General features: G+C 42.1%; 1 long non-coding RNA gene and 1 pseudogene across 1 annotated transcript in view; one reads left to right on the top strand and one right to left on the bottom strand.

Moving 5' to 3' along the window:
• Nucleotides 1-11,075: 11,075 nt before the first annotated feature.
• Nucleotides 11,076-11,171, bottom strand: LOC120859641 (annotated as a pseudogene).
• Nucleotides 11,172-21,362: 10,191 nt separating this feature from the next.
• LOC120868885 overlaps nucleotides 21,363-22,069 on the top strand; it is a 9,620-nt gene continuing 8,913 nt past the window's right edge. Inside the window, exon 1 of the long non-coding RNA XR_005722335.1 lies at nucleotides 21,363-21,440. This is a non-coding gene — a long non-coding RNA (uncharacterized LOC120868885). The remainder of the gene's footprint in view (nucleotides 21,441-22,069) is intronic.

Genomic DNA, 22,069 nt, shown 5'->3' with positions numbered 1-22,069 from the left:
AGGCCATTTGTCCATTATGCTAAAGAATATCAGACATTTAAAAAAATTTTTTTAGAATTTTAAATTTGTTCCTGAATTTTTAAACAAGTTCTTAAACTTGTTAGAATTATGTGTGAGATAAAAATAAGTTGGCTCTCTTAAGAAAGAATGCCATTTGACTATTTGTAGCAACATGCATGAACTTGGAGTGGAATAAGTCAAAGATAAATGCTGTATGGTATCACTTATATGTGGAATCTAAATAATATAGCAAAGTAGTGAATGTAACAACAACAACAAAAAAAAAAAACGAAGCAGACTCACAGATAGAGAGAACAAACTAGCAGTTACCAGTGGGGAAGGGCAATACGGGGTGGAGGAGTGGGAGGTACAAACTGTTGGGTAGTCTCAAGAATGGATTATACAACATGTGGAATATTGCCAATATTTTAAAATAACTGTAAATGGAAAATAACCTGTAAAAATTGTATTAAAATGTTTAATTTTTTAAATTTTTAAAAATTTAGAAGTTTTCCAAGTGATTATAAAAACAAAGTTGGCTCTGAGTGAAAATATGAGAATCACTGCAGTGAGGAAGGTATGTAAACTTCAGGGCAAAGCCATGAAATAGATGTTTCTTTTGGCTACTCTAACACCTTTCCAACTTCATACTTTCCATCTGCTTCTGATCAGTAATTTCATGGTAGATAAACTGTTGTTATAATTAACTGCAAATACATATAAAGCATAGATGCATGAAAAGTTGTAGCTTCTTTACATTTATTGGCTAGGCATTTATATATACATGTATATATATAAATTTTCAGGCATACAGCATTATGCTTTGACATCTGTATACACTAAAAAGTGATCAACACAACAGGCCATGAGTCTTGTTACCCACTCCCAATCCCCTTCCCTTCCAGTAACCATTAATCTGATCTCTGAGTTTGTTCTTGTCTTGTTTGTTCATTTGTTTTATTTTTAGGTTTCACATATGATTGAAATCATATGGTATTTGTCTTTTTCTGTCTGACTTATTTCACTTAGAATAACTTCAAGGTCCATCCATGTTGTTGTTAATGGCAGGATTTCATACCTAGTTTCTGGCTGAGTAGTATTCTACTGTGTGTGTACCACATCTTCTTTATTCCTTCATCCACTGATGGACACTTAGGTAGTTTCCATAGCTCGGCTATTGTAAATAATGCTGCAGTGAACATAGGAATGTATTTATCTTTTCAAATGAATGTTTTCATGTTCTTTGGATAAATACCCAGAAGTGGAATAGCTAGGCCATATGATAGTTCTCTTTTTAATTTTTTGAGAAATCGCCATACTGTTTTCTATAGTGGCTGCACCAATTTTCAGTCCTGCCAACCACAGATGAGGGTTCTCTTTTCTCCAAACCCTCTATAACATATGTTATTTCTTGCTTTTTCAGTAATAGCCACCTAACAGGTGTGAAGTGATATCTAATTGTGGTATTGGTTGGTGTTTCCCTGATAATTGGTGACATTGAACATCTTTTCATGTGCCTGTTGGCCATCTGTATGTCTTCTTGGAAGAAAAAAATATCTATTCATATCTGCTGCCTATTTTTTAATTAGATTTTTGTTGTTGAGTTTATGAGTGACTCGGGCATTGTCTCAGCATCCGCAGAAGGCAGGAGGAAAGAGATGTCTCATGAAGCAGGAAAAACTGAGGCACAGCTATGTTGAATGCTATCTGGCTCTCCAACTTGTATGAAAAATAACTTTAAATTTAAAGCTATTGCATGAAAATCATACTAACGTTAAAACTTTAGGTACTTAATTTTAGTTGAATCAGGTATTTTCGGCCAGAAACTAGCAAGAGCTAATCACCAAAGAGACTATTTCTTGGGATTCAGCCAGTCACTCAAGATCTTTAATGCATATGGCTCCTCTCAAGGGCCATCATTCTCTCCTGTGGAGCTCCTTTGGGAGACTACATAAAAAACTGATTCCACAGCTAGGAAACTCTCTCTTGTGGTTTGGAGGAAAATATGCAATATGAAAAATAGTCATTTATTTTTTAAGTAGCTTTGGCTTCAAAGATATGACTGGTAAAAACAGTAGATAAATCACATTGGAGGGGAAAAAGAAAATAGGTTATCATTTCCCAAACTGGGCTCCTCTGTATAATAGTGTCTCCGAAATGTTGATTAGTGTTTAGTGAAAAATAAGAGAGGGATCCCTTGTGGCAGTTCTGAGCAAATTGTCACCCTCTTGGAGATTTGTAATGCACATAAGTACTTTAACGGTTTTGAGAAGACCTGTAGATACTATTTAATTCACATATTCAATCAACAATACTTAATGTATATTTCTTGTACGTCAGGTACTTTCTGGGCTTCCCTGGTGGCTCAGCAGTAAAAGAATTCACCTGCCAGTGCAAAAGACTGGGTTAGGAAGATTCCCCTGGAGAAAGAAATGACAATTCATGCCTGAAGAATCCCATGGACAGAGGAGCCTGGCAGGCTATAGCCATGTGGTCCCAAAGAGTAGAACATGACTAAGCGACTAAATACCAGCAACAAGTACTTTCTAGGTACTGAGACAGGGTGATCAACTTAGCCCCAGCAGTCCCCGTGCTTACATCTGACTATGCAATCCTGATGTTAGTGTAATCCACTAACAGGGCTTGTTGCTAAAAATGCCATTTATGAGACGTTGGCTGGGTCTTCCTAAGCTTATGTGAGCCTCCAGCCAACAGCACTTGGAGGCTTCCTCCCTCTTGAGAATACAAACTTCTTCAGGGAGATGAACTGTGGAGCTGACAAATAACATTGGGTGGGATTTGCCCATACATTGTCAACTGTGAAACCGAAGATGAGATGGTAAATGAACTTGGGCTGAAACAAAAAACAAAACCAAAATTTCAGGACAGCTGAATCATCCATCCAGAGGCCCTGTGGAGACTCCAGGTTTGAGGCAACAGAATGGTATCTTAGGAAACCAGACTCAAGTGGGAGGGCTTGAATCCAAATGTGAGAAAAGCCAACAGTTCTTGAAATCTTTGAGGCCTGTTTATCATCATTTTTATAAGGCACCTATGACCTTGGCCAAGGGGAAGGAGGGGACTTTTGAGGACAGAAGTGATAGCTGAGAGAATGTGGCTACTCGTATGAAATCTTGTATTTTACTAATGATCTCATATTCTGTTCAACAGGGATCAATAGTTGTTTGGCAGCTCTTTTGAAAAATGATAGCTAGAAAGATAAAGTCATAGGATCAGTGAAAAGTATGTGTGGCCTTGAAACACAAACTCCCAGATTGTTTGCATAGCTTTGGGAGCAGAGGATAACAGTTGGGGAAGGGTTACAGGACTGAGTGTCTAGTTATGTGTATTTTCTCATTTTTCCCCTGTGGATCTGAAAAGACCTTACTTACATCTTCCACATAACTTTTAATATATCTGATGACTGTTATCAAGTGCCCTGCTCCACAAAGCCCCATCAGCTTCCCCAGGCTTTTCTTCTTCAGTCTATTTATTCAGACTAAAAAACGACCTCAATTTCTGTAGCCTTCCCACACAATGATCACTTTTCCAGCCCATTTATCATTTTCATTGATCACCGAAGAATCTCTTGGTTTCCAAACTTATTTAGAATCCGGACTTCCCCAGAACTGGTCCATGCAAGTCCATCTGCATCAAGAGGCACTCTCCTGTCAAAGCCCAGGGCCTGGGTGGACTCCAAACCCCACTTGAGATGTGGTGTTAGAGGTGAGAAGATGTGCTTCCAGGGGGTGATATTTATTTTACACACATCTCTAAAAATAACTGCTAGTTTCTTGCTTGAAAAAGGATGTTCAGTCAACACATGGTTATATTTACATGTCAAATTTTCATCAGCCTTTTCACAATGGCCTTTCAAGGGAAAAGACTGATGGGAACTTTTGAACACTAGGACCTCATTTCTTTCTGAGGGTCTTCTGAGGATGGAGCCCAGGCAGACCCAGAACACTATGCTCCAGAATCATTACTTTATGGGACGACCCTGTGGGTTCAGTGATTGAGAATCTACCTTACAATGAAGGAGACATGGGTTCCATCCCTGGTCAGGAACTAAGATTCCCACATGCTATGGGGCAACTAGAAAGCCCATGAGCCACAGCAAAGACTCAGCACAGCCCCACCCCAGCCCCCAAAAGATTTCCTTGGTGGTGCAGTAGATAGGAGTCCCCATTTATCTACTGCCAATGCAGGAGGTGAGGGTTCGGTCCCTGGTCTGGGAAGATTCCACGTGCTGCCGAGTGGCTGGGTCATTGCGCCACAGCTGTTAAGCTCAAATTCTGGAGCCTGCAAGCTGCAACTACTGAGCCCAAAGCGCTGGAGCTATCAACGCCTTAGCGGCTGGAGCCTGTGCTCCATAGCAGGGAAGGCCACAAGGATGAGAGCCTCCCGCACTGCAACAGAGTGGTCCCCCTCTCGCCACAACTAGAGAAAACCCGTGCGCAGCAGTGAAGACACGGTGTAGTCAGAAATAAAACAGAAAAAAAAAAAAAAAGGAATTATCTCTTTCTGTCTTGGAGACCTGCCTCATGAAACCCTCCTTCCTGCATAGCAAGAGGAAATTCCGCTCACCCTGACTCCACTCACATTTGTGGGATTTTTCATTTTCCTCTTTCCGAGGTAACTGTCTTTCTTCCAACCAACCCACTCCGTGTTGGCACCTCTTCTTTATTTTGGTTTCTGAGACAAGTGCGGGTCCTGCTCTCACAGGGGGCCCCACCCCCACCCCATGAGCTCACAGGGCTCCGCCTCTCTCACTTCTCTCACCGTTACTGCTAAGCCCTGTGGGGTTTTTAAACCCTCAGCGTTGAGTAACGAGACTCTGTCAGGGTGGGTTGTTGTGAGAGTAATGCTGTTTCTGGTGAAAAGGCTCAGTATTTTGCTCTTGCTATTCATACCTGCTTGAGGCCAAGAGAAAATGAAAGTTCCTGTTTACCCTTTTATGAGAAACGCCCACAAACGCCTCAAACCTCTTCCTCAAAGGCCCTGCTCTGGTTCCCTCTGGTGTTCACTTTCCAGAGGGAGTCCCTGACCTTTATGGAACTGGCTTCAGTGAAGAGCTTCTACCCTTTGAACATGAGTTAGGAGTTTCATTTTCCAAGAGCTCCGGCTGACTGAGATCTCTGAATCCCTTTTTAGAATTCAGCCCAGTCAGGTCCCAGGGCTTCTCAGTCTTAGTCAAAACGTCCAACCTTTACTCAAGCCAGAGCTTTGACCCTCCTCCCTGTGGAAGCTGGGTCTTCAAACAAAGCCTTTCTGAGGAAGTGACATATGAGCTGAAGGGCCAGATCACTTGAATCACAGCCAGAGGAATGACGAAGGGTTAGCCAGATATACTCTTGCTTACATAAAATCAAATCAAGGCCTCGATTGTCTTCATAAATCCAGCTTTGACCTTGGTCTACAGCTCTCTGTAATCTCTTCAGCCTTTCTTCACATTCCATGACCATCCTTTCCACATATTCTTCACAACACTGATTTCTCAAAAGCCGAGGGCTTCCTCTCGTGAAGGCCTCTGCATATATTCTTCTCTCTACCTCGAATACTTTAAAAAAGAGATTTATTTATTTTCTGGCTGTGGTGAGTCTTCATTGCTGCATGTGGGCTTTTTCGAGTTGTGGTGAGTGGGGGCTACTCTTTTTTGTGGTGCAAAGGTTTCTCATTGTAGTGACTTCTCTTGTTGAGGAGCACAGGCTCTACAGCACGAGGGTTCAGAAGTTATGACTCCCGAATTCTAGAGCAAAGGATCAGTACTTGTATGGGGCATGGGCTTTGTTGCTCTGTGGCATGTGAGATCTTCCAGGAGTAGGGAATGAACCTGTTTCCCCTGCATTAGCAGGCAGATTCTTAACCATTAAATCACTAGAGAAGCCCTTCAAATACATTTTCACCCATTTCTCCTTCCTTTTACTTCTGCTTAGTTCAGTTCAGTTCAGTTCAATTGCTCAGTCATGTCTGACTCTGTAACCCCATGGACTGCAACACGTCAGGCCTCCCTGTCCATTACCTACTCCTGGAACTTACTCAAACTCATGTTCATTGAGTTAGTGATGCCATCCAACCATTTCATCCTCTGTCGTCCCCTTCACCTCCAGCCTTCAATCTTTCCCAGCATCAGGGTCTTTTCCAGTGAGTCAACTCTTTGTATTAGGTGGCCAAAGTGTTGGAGTTTTAGCTTCAGCATCATTCCTTCCAAAGAAATCCCAGGGCTGATCTCCTTCAGAATGGACTGGTTGGATCTCTTTGCAGTCCAAGGGACTCTCAAGAGTCTTCTCCAACACCACACTTCAAAAGCATCAATTCTTCGGCACTCAGCTTTCTTTATAGGCCAACTCTCACATCCATACACGACTACTGGAAAAACCATAGCTTTGACTAGACAGACCTTTGTTGGCAAAGTAATGTCTCTGCTTTTTAATATGCTGACTAGGTTGGCCATAACTTTCCTTCCAAGGAGAAAGCATCTTTTAATTTCATGGCTGCAGTCATCATCTGTAGTGACTTTGGAGCCCCAAAAAATAAAGTCAGCCACTGTTTCCCCATCTATTTGTCATGAAGTGATGGGACTAGATGCTATGATCTTCATTTCTGAATGTTGAGTTTTAAGCCAACTTTTTCACTCTCTTCTTTAACTTTCATCAAGATTCTCTAGCTCTTCTTTGCTTTCTGCTATAAGGGTGGTGTCATTTGTATATCTGAGGTTATTGATCTTTCTCCTGGCAATCTTGATTCCAGCTTGTGCTTCCTCCAGCCCAGCGTTTCTCATGATGTACTCTGCATATAAGTTAAATAAGCAGGGTGACAATCAATATACAGCCTTGATGTACTCCATTCCTGATTTGGAACTAGTCTGTTATTCCATGTCCAGTTGTAACCGTTCCTTCTTGACCTGGATACAGATTTCTCAGGAGGCAAGTCAGGTGGTCTGGTATTCCCATCTCTTTCAGAATTTTCCACAGTTTATTGTGATCCACACAGTCAAAGGCTTTGGCGTAGCCAATAAAGCAAAAGTAGATATTTTTCTGGAACTCTCTTGCTTTTTCAATGATCCAGCAGATGTTGGCAATTTGGTCTCTGGTTCCTCTGCCTTTTCTAAATCCAGTTTGAACATCTGGAAGTTCATGGTTCACGTACTGTTGAAGCCTGGCTTGGAGAATTTTGAGCATTACTTTACTAGCATGTGCTGCTGCTGCTGCTGCTGCTGCTGCTAAGTCGCTTCAGTCGTGTCCGACTCTGTGAGACCCCATAGACGGGGGCCCACTGTCTCTGGGATTCTCCAGGCAAGAACACTAGCGTGTGAGATAAGTGCAATTGTGTGATAGTTTGAGCATTCTTTGGCATTGCCTTTCTTTGGGTTTGGAATGAACACTGACCTTTTACAGTTCTGTGGCTACTGTTGAGTTTTCCAAATATGTTGGCATATTGAGTGCAGCACTTTCACAGCATCATCTTTTAGGATTTGAAATAGCTCAACTGGAATTTCATCACCTCCTTTTTCTTTGTTCGTAGTGATGCTTCCTAAGGGCCACTTGGCTTTGCATTCCAGGATGTCTGGCTGTAGGTGAGTGATCATACCGTCATGATTATCTGCGTTGTGAAGATCTTTCTTGTACAGTTCTGTGTATTCTTGCCACCTCTTCTTAATATCTTTTGCTTCTATTAGGTCCATACCATTTCTGTCCTTTATTGTGCCCATCTTTGCATGAAATATTCCCTTGGTAGCTCTAATTTTCTTGAAGAGATCTATAGTCTTCCCCATTCTATTTTTCTCCTCTATTTCTTTGCACTGATTATTGAGGAAGGCTTTCTTTATCTCCTTGCTATTCTTTGGAACTTTGCATTCAAATGGGTATATCTTTGCTTTTCTCCTTTGCTTTTTACTTCTGTTCTTTTCACAGCTATTTGTAAGACTTCCTCAGACAGCCATTTTGCCTTTTTGCATTTCTTTTTCTTAGGGATGGTCTTGATCCCTGCCTCCTGTACAATGTCACAAACCTCCATCCACAGTTCTTCAGGTACTCTGTCTATCAGATCTAATCCCTTGAATCTGTTTGTCACTCTGTATAATCATAAGGGATTTGATTTAGGTCATACCTGAATGGTCGAGTGGTTTTCCCTACTTTCTTCAATTTAAGTCTGAATTTGGCAATAAGGAGTTCATGATCTGAGCCAGTCAGCTCCCAGTCTTGTTTTTGCTGGCTGTATAGAGCTTCTCCACTGGATCATCAAAAATGCAAGAGAGTTCCAGAAAAAAACATCTATTTCTCCTTTATTGACTATGCCAAAGCCTTTCCAATAAACTGTGGAAAATTCTGAAAGAGATGGGAATACCAGACCACCTGACCTGCCTCTTGGGAAACCTGTATGCAGGTCAAGAAGCAACAGTTAGAACTGGACATGGAACAACAGACTGGTTCCAAATAGGAAAAGGAGTACATCAAGGCTATATATTGTCACCCTGTTTATTTAACTTATATGCAGAGTACATCATGAGAAATGCTGGGCTGGAAGAAGCACAAGCTGGAATCAAGATTGCCGGGAGAAAGATCAATAACCTCAGATATGCAAATGACAATACCCTTATGGCAGAAAGTGAAGAAGAACTAAAGAGTCCCTTGATGAAAATGGAAAAGGAGAGTGAAAAATTTGGCTTAAAACTCAACATTCAGAAAACTAAGATCACGGCATCTGGTCCCATCATTTCATGGCAAATAGATGGGGAAACAGAGGAAACAGTGGCTGACTTTATTTTTGGGGGGCTCCAAAATCACTGCAGATGGTGATTGCAGCCATGAAATTAAAAGATGCTTTCTCCTTGGAAGGAAAGTTATGGCCAACCTATTCAGCATATTAAAAAGCAGAGACATTACTTTGCCAACAAAGGTCCGTCTAGTCAAGGCTATGGTTTTTCCAGTGGTCATGTATGGATGTGAGAGTTGGACTGTGAAGAAAGCTGAGTGCCGAAGAATTGATGCTTTTGAAGTGTGGTGTTGGAGAAGACTCTTGAGAGTCCCTTGGACTGCAAGGAGATCCTACCAGTCCATCCTAAAGGAGATCAGTCCTGGGTGTTCATTGGAGGGACTGATGTTGAAGCTGAAACTCCAGTACTTTGGCCACCTGATGCAAAGAGCTGACTCATTTGAAAAGATCCTGATGCTGGGAAAGATTGAGGGCAGGAGGAGAAGGGGATGACAGAAGATGAGATGGTTGGATGGCATCACCGACACAATGGACACGAGTCTGAGTGAACTCCGGGAGTTGGTGATGGACAAAGAGGCCTGGCGTGCTGCAGTTCGTGGGGTCGCAAAGAGTCGGACATGACTGAGCAACTGAACTGAACTGATAGAGCTTCTCCAACTTTGGCTGCAAAGAATGTAATCAATCTGATTTTGGTATTGACCATCTGATGATGTCCATGTGTAGAGTCTTCTCTTCTGTTGTTGGAAGAGGGTGTTTGTCATGACCAGTGCGTTCTCTTAGCAAAACTCTGTTGGCCTTTGACCTACTTCATTCTGTACTCCAAAGCCAAATTTGCCTGTTACTCCAGGTATTTCTTGATTTCTTACTTTTGCATTCCAGTCCCCTATAATGAAAAGGACATCTTGAGCTTCCTTGGTGGCTCAGATGTTAAAGAATCTGCTTAGTTAACCTTTGCTAATTCTTCAGATCTTAGATTAGATATTTCTTCTTTCAGGAAGCCTTCCCTGACCACCCAGTTGAAGCTATGTTCTGCACCCCTGTACTTGTTAGACCTTGTGATTGCTAACCCACTGGACTGTGAGTTCCTTAAAGGCAGGAGTCATATTTGCCTTATTCACTCCTTGATCTCTGACATTGAGCACAATGCCGGGCACATAGTAAAGGCTCTGTAAGTATGGGAACAACGATGGCTTGAAAGCAATTGTGAGATCCTGAAAGCAGCTGCAGAGTTTGGAGCCTTTTCAGACCAGTTTCCCTATGCTGCAGGAGTATGAGTGGTGCTGATGCTGATGCAGCTGGGACATGGAAACATTAGCACTGAGGAAACCAAAGTCTGTTCCTCTCTGGCAGCAGGAAGGAGCTGCGAAAATGTACTGATGTGGGGGAAGAGAGTGTCTCTGCAAGCACGAATCGAGGCTGGCAGGCTTGAGGCCTCTATCTGGATGCCACAGGTCTGCTCTTCCCAGGGCCAGCTGGAGTGCTTTGCCTGGCAGCCCGCTGCAGGGGGCTTTGATGCCACATTTCACAAGCTGCCTGGATCCAATCAGCAGATCTGTCTCAACACATCTGTTGACGTTCTTCCTCTGAAATATCAGCCCTCACTGAATACTGATGATGTGTCCTTTCAAAGTCAGGTCAAGGGCAAAGGAGGCCAAAGGATTTGAGAGAGAAGGGTGGAGAGGGATTAGCTGGGAGGGAGGCCAGAGGTACTGTTTGCTTGGTTTCCATTGCCTTGGGGCTTTTCTTTGTGACCAGAGATGCTGGGAAACCAACCACTCCAGCCTGACTAAGGGCTGGAAAAATAGAGGACAAACTCCTCTCTGGTGTGTCCTCAGAGTTGCCACTGATAGCATCTCCGCTGTCTTACTCAAGACAGGGCCGGATCTGGCCTGCCAGATGATTGGGGGACCATCCTCATCGATGTGGGGAGAAGGCTTGTAGCCTGGCAGAGGGGCCAGCATCCTACTCTCTGCTCAGTGAGGCAGGTTCAGAGGGTGGATGCTGAAGCTAGACTATCTGGGTGTGAAGACAAGCTCTGCCGTTTCTTCCTGGCTATGTGATCTTAGGGCTTCTCTTGTGGCTCGGTGGTAAAGAATCTGTCAGCCAATGTAGGAGATGCAAGAGACGCGGGTTTGTTCCCTGGGTCAGGAAGATTCCCTGGAGTAGGAAATGGGAACCCACTCTAGTATTCCTGCCTGGGAAATCCCATGGACAGAGGAGCCAGTCCACGGTGTTGCAAAGAGTCAGACGTGACTGAGCACAGACATAGGTACATTACTTAAAAGTTCATTTTTGTTTTGTACCTATTTCACATTTTATCTTCAATCTTCCTAACATACATTTTATTTTGTATTATGTATAAAAATATGGAATGCTTCAAGAATTTTCATGTCATCCTTGCACAGGCGCCATGATAATCTACTCTATATCTGAACAGAGCAGGACCTGATGGTCCTTGCAGCCCCTCTATGTCCTCTGCTTGCATTTTGTGGTGGAAAACTTTAGTGAAAGAGTTAGTTTAATCAGAGAAATGAGGACATGTAGAAAAGTGGAAGTATTAGTCACTCAGTCATGTCTGATTCTTTGCAACCCTGTGGACTGTAGCCCACCAGGCTCCTCTGTCCATGGGATTTCCCAGGCAAGAATGCTGGAGGGGGTTGCCATTTCCTTCTCCAGGGGATCTTCTCAATGCAGAGGACATGTAAAAACAAAGGAAAACTGTCAAAGGAGACCAAATAATAATATTGTACTCATTAAGCATAGTCAAGGACCTTTAGTTCCTTCTCAAAGACTGTTGATAATATTCTGGTCTGTATCCTGAGAGCTGTCTTATAGATACTGAAACCCCAGGTGGAAGAAGTTAACTACCTGATAACCAGACTGTACCCATGACATAAACTGCCACAAAGAAATGGGAACAAATAGACCTTGGAACTGAAGATTAACTGTACCTAAAACAATCAAGGTGACACTGTTCAGACCACTGATGACCAGTTTGAAGAAGACTGTCAGAGTCTACTGTGCCGCTTCTGCATGTAGTCTCCCTACCTCACCCCACTTTCCAGCATCTGAAATAAAGCAAACTTTCCTTTCCACCAACCTGGCCTATTTATTGGCTTTTGAGCAGCGAGTGGCCAGACACCACACACCTTGCGGTAACATATTGTTCCATTTTTAGTAGATGTGTTATCAAAGTGAGCGCCTATTTCACGGTTTTAAAGTCTTTAGAATACTGCCTGACACCTAATAAATATGGAAGCAGTATTTTCAGTTGTAAAATTGGAGAACTGGACCCAATGAACTCTGAGAATCCTTTCAATATAAAATTCATAACCACTAACATTGTAAATCATACTCAATATAAAATAAAAAAAAAAAACCCAACAACTCATAACCTGCTGGAGTTCAAGTCCTAACTCCACCATATGGGATTTCTCAAGGTCAGAGACTGGCCATACCTGGCTCAACTTTGTCCGCTCCAAAAGGCCTGGGTCAGTACCTGACACATAGTAGGTACTCAGGACATTTTGAATGTGTGCATGAACTGTTTGGTGGGGATCCTATAAAGAGGAGTAAAGACTTGTTATGGGGACTTCTCTGGTGGTTCAGTGGTTAGGACTCTGTGCTGCCAGTGCAGGGGAGTGGGTTTGACTCCTGGTTGGGGAACTAAGATCCCACATACCACTCTATGTGGCCAAAAGATAAAAAAATAAAATAAAGATTAAAAGAAGACTTGTTATGAAGCATAAGTGCTGCTCTAACAGCTGGACTAACTGCCCAGGAAGGGCCCTTCATGAAGGGGATGAGGCCTTCTGTCCTAACAGCTGGATTTGTGGTCTTGAAGAGCTCTGAAGCCGTGAAGAAAAGAGAACCAGAATTCAGGGGACCCAGAGAAAAAGAAATTTGTGAGGAAACTCACAGTTCTCTATGGTGTGGGCCTTGAAACAGGGAAACTGGCTCCAGCTGACCTGAAACCCGGCTGTCCAGCAAAATGGTAAAACTAGTGGACCTGCTCTACTCTACTGTGTGCCTTGGGGCAGAGCACGTGCTATGTCCGACAACCAATGTTAATAGGCTAGTCAATGAATGTTAAAGCATTTCTCACAATATGGAGAGAAGGGATGGCTGCGGGCGTGCTCAGTCGCTTCAGTCCAAGTCTGACTCTTTGCAACCCTATGAACTGCAGCCCACCAGGCTCCTCTGTCCATGGGATTCTCCAGGCAGGAATGCTAGCGTGGGTTGCTGTGGCCTCCTGCAGGGGATCTTCCTGACTCAGGGAATGAACCCACATCTCTTGCATCTTCTACATCACAGGTGGATTCTTTACCCTCTGAGTCACCCGGGAAGCCCAGAGATGGCTAGTTGTTGTTCAGTTGCTCAGTCGTGTCTGACTGTTAGTAACTCCATGGACTGTAGCATGCTGAGCTTCCCTGTCCTTTCCCAGGGATGGCTAGATGTGTCTCTCAATATATTCTCTCTTCCTTTCTAAGGAAGTCAAATTATGTGATTTCTTCACAGAAATGTTTAGTTATGGAAGTGCTTTGAACATACCTTTCCATTCGCAGAACACCCCTGCAGGGCAGAACCCTTCCTTCTGCCAGTTTTGGAGATTTGATTCAGAGTGGTTGCTAAGACCTCCTAACTAGTTGATCTCAGATTTGCAGATTGTGAATCTTGTTGTTTTTCTCTCTCCTTTGCCTCCAGCGTGCACAAATCTCCAGATTAACATGAGACCTTTGGGATGATTGAATAAGGAAGAAATCTGGAGAACGTATATGTGGGGTGCTTGTGATTATGGCTCCAACGTTCAAGCTGGCACTACTGCTACTGTTTACTGGAGACAGAGCACGAGGATCCAGCGCTGGCTGGCACAGCTGCAAACCCTGGAAGGTGTTCAGGTCACCCATGAGTGAAGCGTTTAAGAGGGTGCTGGCTACTGAGACAAGGTAGATGTTGAGGTCACAGTAGGCAAATTCTTCTATAGGAGGGAAAGCACTAGTTCTTCAGCTTGTTGCAAGCTCTTGATATTTAATGCCTTCATAAAGAAAAACGTAACTATATCACAAATTTGTTTCACGAATGTATTTCCCAAATGTTTCTCAATATAGTTTTGTAATGCTGTGAATTTTATTTTATGCATTTAAAAACCTTAAAGTGATTTGTACTTTTACTAGGCTATCAAATGACGCAAAATAGGTTAAGAATTCTTGAGCTGGAGGGAGATTATATGTGAAACTAACCAAGTTTAAGCTTCAAGGTCTCTCACTTTACCATGCTTTTCTGGACTCTGTTCCTAAACTTCTATTTGTCACTTTTTATTATTTTTTTAAACGACTCCAACATTTGTACATGTTTCACACTCCACAGTACAAAACTTTTATCCACGAAGTATTTAGCTTGGTAGTGGGCACATAGTAGGCATTCAATAGCAATTTTTGGTTAATAGGTTTTGGGAAATTTATTATTCTTTTGGTATTAAATCCACTGTGGTTTATTATAGTTACTGATGTTCAGATTTTGATCCCTTTTTTTTTGCCAATATAAACCTCTTCAATTTGGCTTGTTGTTTAGTCGCTAAGTCATGTCCAACTCTTATGTGATGCCATGGACTGTAGCCCACTAGACTCCTCTGTCCATGGGATTCTCCAGGCAAGATTACTGGAGTGGGTTGCCATTTCCTTCTCCAGGGGATCTTCCTGACCCAGGGATTAAGCCTGCATCTCCTGCATTGCAGTCAGATTCCTGACCACTCAGACATCAGGAGGCCCCTCAATTTGGTAACTGGGTCCTTTTATAAAATTGTGTCTTATAGAAATATAAAATGCACATAGAAAATGTACCTATCATTCAGAGTATAACTCACTGAATTTTCACAAATTTGGTTCTGGGAAATTTATTTTTTTTTTAATTAATTTATTTATTTTTAATTTTTACTTTACAATTCTGTATTGGTTTTGGCATAGATTGACATGAAAGTGGGCACCCTTGTCTTGTTCCTGACTTAAGGGGAAATGCTTTCAATTTTTCACCATTGAGGATAATGTTTGCTGTGGGTTTGTCATATATAGCTTTTATTATATTGAGGTATGTTCCTTCTATTCCTGCTTTCTGGAGAGTTTTTATCATAAATGGATGTTGAATTTTGTCAAAGGCCTTCTCTGCATCTATTGAGATAATCATATGGTTTTTATTTTTCAATTTGTTAATGTGGTGAATTACATTGATTGATTTGCGGATGTTGAAGAATCCTTGCATCCCTGGGATAAAGCCCACTTGGTCATGGTGTACGATCTTTTTAATGTGTTGTTGGATTCTGATTGCTAGAATTTTGTTGAGGATTTTTGCATCTATGTTCATCAGTGATATTGGCCTGTAGTTTTCCTTTTTTGTAGTATCTTTGTCAGGTTTTGGTATTAGGGTGATGGTGGCCTCATAGAATGAGTTTGGAAGTTTCCCTTCCTCTGCAATTTTCTGGAAGAGTTTGAGTAGGATAGGTGTTAACTCTTCTCGAAATTTTTGGTAGAATTCAGCTGTGAAGCCGTCTGGACCTGGGCTTTTGTTTGCTGGAAGATTTCTGATTACAGTTTCAATTTCCGTGCTTGTGATGGGTCTGTTAAGATTGTCTATTTCTTCCTGGTTTAGTTTTGGAAAATTGTATTTTTCTAAGAATTTGTCCATTTCTTCCAGGTTGTCCATTTTATTGGCATATAATTGCTGATAGTAGTCTCTTATGATCCTTTGTATTTCTGTGTTGTCTGTTGTGATCTCTGCATTTTCATTTCTAATTTTATTGATTTGATTTTTCTCTCTTTGCTTCTTGATGAGTCTGGCTAATGGTCTGTCAATTTTATTTATCCTTTCAAAGAACCAGCTTTTGGCTTTGTTGATTTTTGCTATGGTCTCTTTTGTTTCTTTTGCATTTATTTCTGCCCTAATTTTTAAGATTTCTTTCCTTCTGCTAACTCTGGGGTTCTCTAATTCTTCCTTTTCTAGTTGCTTTAGGTGTAGAGTTAGGTTATTTATTTGACTTTTTTCTTGTTTCTTGAGGTATGCCTGTATTGCTATGAACTTTCCTCTTAGCACTGCTTTTATACTGTCCCACAGGTTTTGGGTTGTTGTGTTTTCATTTTCATTAGTTTCTATGCATATTTTGATTTCTTTTTTGATTTCTTCTGTGATTTGTTGGTTATTCAGAAGCGTGTTGTTCAGCCTCCATATGTTGGAATTTTTAATAGGTTTCCTCCTGTAATTGAGATCTAATCTTAGTGCATTATGGTCAGAAAAGATGCTTGGAATGATTTCGATTTTTTTGAATTTATCAAGGTTATATTTATGGCCCAGGATGTGATCTATCCTCGAGAAGGTTCCATGAGCACTTGAGAAAAAGGTGAAATTCATTGTTTTGGGGTGAAATGTCCTATAGATATCAATCAGGTCTAACTGGTCTAATGTATCATTTAAAGTTTGCGTTTCTTTGTTAATTTTCTGTTTAGTTGATCTGTCCATATGTGTGAGTGGGGTATTAAAGTCTCCCACTATTATTGTGTTGTTGTTAATTTCCTCTTTCATACTTGTTAGCATTTGTCCTACATATTGCGGTGCTCCTATATTGGGTGCATATATATTTATAATTGATATATCTTCTTCTTGGATTGATCCTTTGATCATTATGTAGTGGCCTTCTTTGTCTCTTTTCACCGCCTTTGTTTTAAAGTCTATTTTATCGGATATGAGTATTGCCACCCTGCTTTCTTTTGGTCTCTATTTGCATGGAATATCTTTTTCCAACCCTTCACTTTCAGTCTGTATGTGTTCCTTGTTTTGAGGTGGGTCTCTTGTAAGCAGCATATAGAGGGTTCTTGTTTTTGTATCCAATCGGCCAGTCTTTGCCTTTTGGTTGGGGCATTCAATCCATTTACGTTTAAGGTAATTATTGATAAGTATGATCCCGTTGCCATTTGTTTTATTATTTTGGGTTCGGGTTTATACTCCCTTTTTGTGTTTCCTGTCTAGAGAATATCCTTTAGAATTTGTTGGAGAGCTGGTTTGGTGGTGCTGAATTCTCTCAGCTTTTGCTTGTCTGTAAAGCTTTTGATTTCTCCTTCGTATTTGAATGAGATCCTTGCTGGGTATAGTAATCTGGGCTGTAGGTTATTTTCTTTCATCACTTTAAGTATGTCTTGCCATTCCCTCCTGGCCTGAAGAGTTTCTATTGAGAGATCAGCTGTTATCCTTATGGGAATCCCCTTGTGTGTTATTTATTGTTTTTCCCTTGCTGCTTTTAATAATTGTTCTTTATGTTTGATCTTTGTTAATTTGATTAATATGTGTCTTGGGGTGTTTCGCCTTGGGTTCATCCTATTTGGGACTCTCTGGGTTTCTTGGACTTGGGTGATTATTTCCTTCCCCATTTTAGGGAAGTTTTCAACTATTATCTCCTCAAGGATTTTCTCATGGTCTTTCTTTTTGTCTTCTTCTTCTGGGACTCCTATAATTCGAATGTTGGAGCGTTTCATATTGTCCTGGAGGTCTCTGAGATTGTCCTCATTTCTTTTAATTCGTTTTTCTTTTTTCCTCTCTGATTCATTTATTTCTACCATTCTGTCTTCTATTTCACTAATCCTATCTTCTGCCTCCGTTATTCTATTATTTGTTGCCTCCAGAGTGTTTCTGATCTCATTTATTGCATTATTCATTGTATATTGACTCTTTTTTATTTCTTCTAGGTCCTTGTTGAACCTTTCTTGCATCTTCTCAATCCTTGTCTCTAGGGTATTTATCTGTGATTCCATTTTGACTTCAAGGTTTTGGATCATTTTCACTATCAATATTCGGAATTCTTTCTCAGGTAGATTCCCTATCTCTTCCTCTTTTGTCTGGTTTGGTGGGCATTTCTCCTGCTCCTTTACCTGTTGGGTATTCCTCTGTCTCTTCATCTTGGTTATATTGCTGCGTTTGGAATGGCCTTTTTATATTCTGGTAATTTGTGGAGTTCTCTTTATTGTGGAGCTTCCTCACTGTGGGTGGGGTTGTATCAGTGGCTTGTCCAGGTTTCCTGGTTAGGGAAGCTTGTGTTGGAGGTCTGGTGGGTGGAGCTGGGTTTCTTCTCTCTGGAGTGCAGTGGAGTGACCAGTAATGGGTTATGAGATGTCTAAAGTTTTGGAGTAACTTTGAACTGCCTGTATATTGAAGCTCAGGGGTGTGTTCCTGTGTTGCTGGAGAATTTGTGTGATATGTCTTGCTCTGGAACTTGTTGGCCCTTGGGTGGAGCTTTGTTTCAGTGTAGGTTTGGAGGCATTTGATGAGCTCCTATTGCTTAATGTTCCCTGAATTCAGGAGTTCTCTGATGTTCTCAAGCTTTGGACTTAAGCCTCCTGCTTCTGGTTTTCGGTTTTATTTTTACGGTGGTCTCTAGACTTCTCCATCTATACAGCACCAATGATATAGCATCTAGGCTAAAGATGAAAGGTTTCTCCTCATTGAGGGGCACCCAGAGAGGTTCACTTCAGCATCTCTCTTGGTCCTAAGGTGAGCATGGTTCCTCCTGGAAGAGCTCAGAGCAAACTGCAGGATAAGCACCCAGGATTAGCCTTAGGATCAGGTCGGTTCTGGGAAATTTAAATCATCCTTGAAGTGTATCTTGACATCTTGCAGACCACAGCTTGATCTCTTCCACTCTCTGTGAGGGCTAGGGTGTGGGTGGTTGGGGTACGGACTGACTACAAAAGTCAGCTTGGAGGGCTGAGGGATGAGAAAAAAAATTCGAGACAGAGAGAAAGCCCTGGAGGAGAATGTGTGCAATTGCTTCTCATTTGGGGCCTCTAGCAGCACAGACGTAGGTGTCTCTAGAGAGTATCCTCTTAAGTTTTGAAGGAAGATTTGAGAACTTGGTTTGAGGATATGAAGCCCAGCATGAGTGGAGAGATCTTTTACATTTCTTCACAAAATCTTCACCAGGCAACTCCATACCCCATGCTGAGCATTGTCCCAGGTGCTTAGGGGCTATAAAGTTGATGCAGGTATAGTCCCTGACCTTGAGGAACTCCCAGTAAGGCTGCTATAGTCAGGATTTGGACCCAGGCCTTCTGACTCCCTGTTCTGTGTTCTAAATTAACACTATGTTGTCCAGTTAGAAAATGCACAAGTCGGCCTGGAGCAATCAAGAAAGTCTTCTAAGAAGAGGTGTCATTTTTTAGCTGAGTTGAATTCAGTAAGTGAACGAAGAAGGAAGCCTGTTCTAGGGAAACTAGACAATATGTTCAAAGGCTAAAAGGTGTAAGGTGAGAAAGGCTTATGCAAGCAACTGCAAATTATGGGGAATGGCAAAAAGTAACAATATAATGATGAAAGGAGGGTAGAATATGCATAGGAAGTGGGAGGAGATGAAGCTGGGAAATAAAGTGGGGCCCAAGCCATAAAGACTCCAAGCTACTTTGCAATGTGTCTCAGTGGCATTGATCAGTGGCTGATGTTTCAGGCAGGATGATGGCTTCATCAGCACTGTGATGCGGGGTACTGGGAGATCTTCCAGGACAATGTTCCCAAGCCCAGTCGTTTACCTGTTAATGTAACCATTTTTTCTTCTTTGAACCCACTTTTTCTCTAGCCTTCCTCACCATGGTAAATGGTACCCACAGATTTCTGTGCCTTGGGTCAAATATCTGTTAGTCATCCTTGGTTCCTCCTTTCCTGCACCGTCTCCATCCAACCCATCAACAGTTCTCTCTGTTCTGCCTCTAAGATGCATCCCAAGTCTATTCATTGTTCCCCACAGCCATCATCTCTGGCCTGGATGACTGTATTTGCTTTGTCATGAGCTTCCTGCCCTCTTGCAATCTAGTCTCTGTGTGGCAGCTAGAGGGATCTTTGGGAAAAAATCAGATGTCAAACCCCTCCTTCAGTTCAGTTCAGTTGCTCAGTTTAGTTCAGTTCAGTTCAGTTGCTCGGTCGTGTCTGACTCTTTGCAAGCCCATGAACTGCAGCACGCCAGGCCTCCCTGTCCATCACCAACTCCCAGAGTTTACCCAAACCCACGTCCATTGAGTCAGTGATGCCATCCATCCATCTCATCCTCTGTCGTCCCCTTCTCCTCCTGCCCCCAATCCCTCCCAGCATCAGAGTCAACTCTTTCCAGTGAGTCAACTCTTCACATGAGGTGGCCAAATTATTGGAGTTTCAGCTTCAGCATCATTCCTTCCAAAGAACACCCAGGACTGATCTCCTTTAGAATGGACTGGTTGGATCTCCTTGCAGTCCAAGGGTCTCTCAAGAGTCTTCTCCAACACCACAGTTCAAAAGCATCAATTCTTCGGCACTCAGCATTCTTCACAGTCCAACTCTCACATCCATACATGACTACTGGAAGAACCATAGCCTTGACCAGACGGACCTTTGTTGGCAAAGTAATGTCTCTGCTTTTGAATATGCTATCTAGGTTGGTCATAACTTTCCTTCCAAGGAGTAAGTGTCTTTTAATTTCATGGCTGCAATCACCATTTGCAGTGATTTTGGAGCCCCCAAAAATAAAGTCACCCACTGTTTCCATTGTTTCCCCATCTATTTCCCATGAAGTGAAGGGACCAGATGCCATGATCTTCATTTCTGAATGTTGAGCTTTAAGCCAACTTTTTCACTCTCCTCCTTCACTTTCATCAAGAGGCTTTTTAGTTCCTCTTCACTTTCTGCCATCAGGGTGGTGTAATCTGCATATCTGAGGTTATTGATATTTCTCCCAGCAATCTTTATTCCAGCTTGTGCTTCTTCCAGCCTCAGCGTTTCTCAGTTGCTCAGTCATGTCCAACTCTTCACGACCCCATGGACTGCAGCATACCAACCTTCCCTGTCCATCACCAACTCCTGGAGCTTACTCATACTCATGTCCATCAAGTCAGTGATGCCACCCAACCATGTCATCCACTGTCATCCCCTTCGACTCTCGCCTTCAGTCTTTCCCAGCATCAGGGTCTTTTCCAATGAGTCAGTTCTTCACATCAGTGGCCAAAGTATTGGAGTTTCAGCTTCAGCATCAGTCCTTCCAAAGAATATTCAGGACTGATTTCCTTTAAGATGGACTGGTTGGATCTCCTTGTAGTCCAAGGGACTCTCAAGAGTCTTCTCCAACACCACAGTTCAAAAGCATCTATTCATCAGAGGTCAGCTTTCTTTATAGTCCAACTCTCACATCCATACATGAGTACTGGAAACACCAAAGCTTTGACTAGACAGATCTTTGTTGGCAAAGTAATGTCTCTGCTTTTTAATATGCTATCTAGGTTGGTCATAGCTTTTCTTCCAAGGAGCAAGCGTCTTTTAATTTCATGGCTGCAGTCACCATCTGCAGTGATTTTGAAGCTCAAGAAAATAAAGTCTTTCACTATTTCCATTGTTACCCCATCTATTTCCCATGACGTGATGGGACCAGATGCCATGATCTTCATTTTCTGAGTGTTGAGCTTTAAGCCAACTTTTTCCCTCTCCTCTTTCACTTTCATCAAGAAGCTTTTTAGTTCTTCTTTGCTTTCTGCCATAAGGGTGGTGTCACCTGCATATCTGAGGTTACTGATAATCCTCCCAACAATCTTGATTCCAGCTTGTGCTTCTTCCAGCCTGGCATTTCACATAATGTACTCTGAATATAAGTTAAATATCAGGGTAGCAGTATACAGATTTGATACACTCCTTTACCTATTTGGAACCAGTCTGTTGTTCCATGTCCAGTTCTAACTGTTGTTTCTTGACTTGCATACAGATTTCTCAGAAAGGAGATCAGGTGGTCTGGTACTCTCATCTCTTGAATAATTTTCCACAGTTTGTTGTGATCCACACAGTCAAAGGCTTTGGTGTAGTCAATAAAGCAAAAGTAGATGTTTTTCTGGAACTCTTTTACTTTTTTGATGATCCAATGGATGTTGGCAATTTGGTCTCTGGTTCCTCTGTGTTAAGTAGGTAGAATAGGGGAAAGGAGTCCAAAATGGCGGTGGCTAAAAGACAAGGAAGGGAAAAGCTTGAGAAAATAGAACAAAAGAAGGTCCGATGACCAGAGCAAACAGCACTCCTGGCTAAGCCCAGTTTGCATAGGGCAGGCCCAGGTGGAGGAAAAACATATAAAAGGAGGAGCCAAAGCCTTGCTCTCTTCCTCTCCTGCGTGCATGCGCTCTTTCTCTCTCTCTCTCTCTCTCTCTTCTTCTCTCTCTCTCCCACGCGCTCCTCCACTCTCTTCTCTTCAAGTCGTTGGGTTGGCATGCCCTCATGCTTCAAGGATGTATTCTCCTGCTATCTTCTAAATAAAATAGAGCTGTAACACTGATTTGCCTAGGAGCTATAACACAGTTTGTCCAAGACCCGAGAGCTGTGA

This window comes from Oryx dammah, unplaced genomic scaffold (assembly GCF_014754425.2).
Source record: "Oryx dammah isolate SB20612 unplaced genomic scaffold, SCBI_Odam_1.1 HiC_scaffold_2, whole genome shotgun sequence".
Lineage (NCBI taxonomy): Eukaryota > Metazoa > Chordata > Mammalia > Artiodactyla > Bovidae > Oryx > Oryx dammah.
This window is presented reverse-complemented; position numbering and strand designations above follow the sequence as displayed.